The sequence below is a fragment of the Oryzias melastigma genome, linkage group LG14 (genome assembly GCF_002922805.2).
Source record: "Oryzias melastigma strain HK-1 linkage group LG14, ASM292280v2, whole genome shotgun sequence".
Lineage (NCBI taxonomy): Eukaryota > Metazoa > Chordata > Actinopteri > Beloniformes > Adrianichthyidae > Oryzias > Oryzias melastigma.
The window spans coordinates 17,087,959-17,090,497 of NC_050525.1; the positions used below are offsets into that span (position 1 = coordinate 17,087,959).

The 2,539-nt window shown below is 36.2% G+C and overlaps 1 protein-coding gene across 2 annotated transcripts in view; it reads right to left on the reverse strand.

Annotated features, from left to right (window-relative positions):
- The window catches only part of LOC112142597 (stAR-related lipid transfer protein 13), a 33,367-nt gene that overhangs the window by 19,641 nt on the left and 11,187 nt on the right, over positions 1 to 2,539 (reverse strand). The gene's annotated exons all lie outside the window — the stretch shown is intronic.

Here is a 2,539-nt window from a genome sequence, read left to right on the forward strand (position 1 = left end):
AAAAAAAAAGAAAAAGAAAAGAAAATAATACATCTTCATATAAAACAAATTTCTTTTAAATGTAATTAAACTAAAGTTTGGTCCAGACCCTGAACACTGCTGCCTATGTAGCCACAAAGGTATGGAACTAAATTGAAGCCAATATTATTTGCAACTCAAATGAAAAAAGTTGAAAATAATATTGGTGTTTGGCCAAAAATAAAATAAAATAAATAAATATCTGGAACCTTTTGGTATTCTAAAATAAACATAATTATTTTTAATTTCAAATGTTCAATTTTTTTGGTTTAAAAACTCAAAATATAATTTTATGTAATACTATTTTTTTTTTTTTTTTTTGGCCAAACACCAATATTTTTGTAATTTGTTTTTTATTTGGGCCCAAATTTAGCTCCATACAAGAGGGCTATAATCTGAGGATTTAATCCAAATTCCTTACTTACTTACTATATAGTGTATTCACCATTTAATTGTGCTGTCAGAATCAAAATTCCAGAATTGAGTGCACCAGAAATTTCCCATTAGTCTTTGCAAAAAATTAGCCTGCATCAATGCCAACTATATTGGTGAATGTAGACCACAAGGCATTGCGGTCAAACAATGTAATTTTAAACATTTTCATCACAAATAGACACTAATTAGATTTTTCGTTCGTGAAATCAGTGACATCATATCTGGCGTTTAGCAAAACAAAAGAAAAATATTGAGCATGGTGTCCGATTGCTTTTAAAATCCAGGGCAATATAGTCCTGCACTATGTAGTTTTTTTTTTTTTTTGGTTTGGTTTTTTAGTAATTAGGGATTAGGGTGGGAATTTAGATATTGCCTGGGTCTTCCTATCCTGGTCCCTAGCCCGGGTAAAATACGCGGTTTAGTTAGGAAGGGGATCTAGCATAAAACTACCTGTCTATCAAACTACCTGTGAAAATCAGAGAAAGCTAATACTCTAATAGATGTGGCAACTCTTAGCGGGATGTGCCGAAAGGTGGACAACAACAAATGAACTCAGAAACGAGTAATTTTAGTAATTAGTCATTTTAAGTCAAATTCTAATCATTTGTTCTCAAAGTGTTCATAGTACTCTTAATAATGATTCGTCGATGAGTCGTTTTATGGCCAAAAAAACCCCCAAAACCTGTCATTTTCTAGGACATAGTTTCTGCAGAGCGATAGGAGTTCATTAGAAGTTTGCCTCTGAGTTGTGGGTGGGGCTTTTGGCAATCCCAACCCCCTTCCCAACCCGTCGCCAACAACTGAGAGTTCTCTGCTTACATGTTCTCTCACATACAGGCTCACAGCTGGTTCCCCCTGCAGCATATTAATTAACCTATAGTAAAACTCTCTTTTTCTAACTACATTTTTTTTGTCTGCTCTTGATTCAGAATTATTTAAATATAGAAATACTCCAAAAGGTTTAAGGTTAATTTTCTTTATACATGTCCATCATCAGAAAAATGCTACAAAAACATGTTAAAAACACCGAAAATATGATATTCAACGGGGTGGGTTTTCAAATTCTTGTATTTTTTTCATATCTTAGAAAATGGAGAAAAAAAGATCAGGTTGTTTTCCCTTTTAAGTGAAAAAAAATCTCCCAAAAATGAAACAATGTTTAAAAAAAGCTTTGTTTTCCATTAATCTCCATTATCCAATAAACTCCAAACTCAACGTCCAAAGCCTAAAAATAAAGATAACAGCACTTAACAGCTGACTCCAGCCAGACAGCCTAAAGTGAAAGTGTTTAAGTTGTCTGTCCATGTGAACCGCCTTCACCCCTGTGACAGGTTAAGAGTTTCGGGACTCCTCATCCTCAGCTCCAAGTTCTTCCTCGTGATATTCCAAGAATGCCGGGCCGAGCGATCACATTGGTCAGGAGTCTCCTCAGCTGCCATCTGACTGACACCATCGGATGTCCCGTTTGTGGTGTTGAGTTGCAGGTCAGCATGGATCCCCGAGCAAAAACCTGATTCAACATTTCGTCCTGTCGAAACACGCTCGACATCTTGGGCAGTCAGCAGAATCCCGGGTTGTGCGGACACCAAACACCACTTTCAGGTCAGGAGCTGGAGATCCACATAATCCCTTTGTGTTATATGCTGCCTCTAAAAATGACTGGTGTTGGTTTGATTTCTCATAAAACACAGCACAAACTGACAGGAATGTTCCTGATGATTTGTACATCTGCACTACATCACAGAGGTCATGGAGAGACAACTGGCTTTTACACTCAGTAGTGATGAGAAGGAAAAACAAATAGGTGAAAGGAGAGAGGATAGGAATGGAAAAGTTAATTATCGACTGAACTTAAGGCATCCTGGGAGACAAAAAAAAAACAGAACTATTAAACACCTTCTTTCAAAAGCTTTCAGTGCGGAAAGGAATAGTTGGAAAACAACAAATCAATATAAAATAATCAAACATCATGTAGAAAACCTAGAAAATCTCACAAGTAAAAATTTATATATCAAAGAGAAATGTCATTTTATGTATCTAGACCAGGGGTCTCAAGCTCAAATCAGCCGGGGGCCGCTGGAGACAG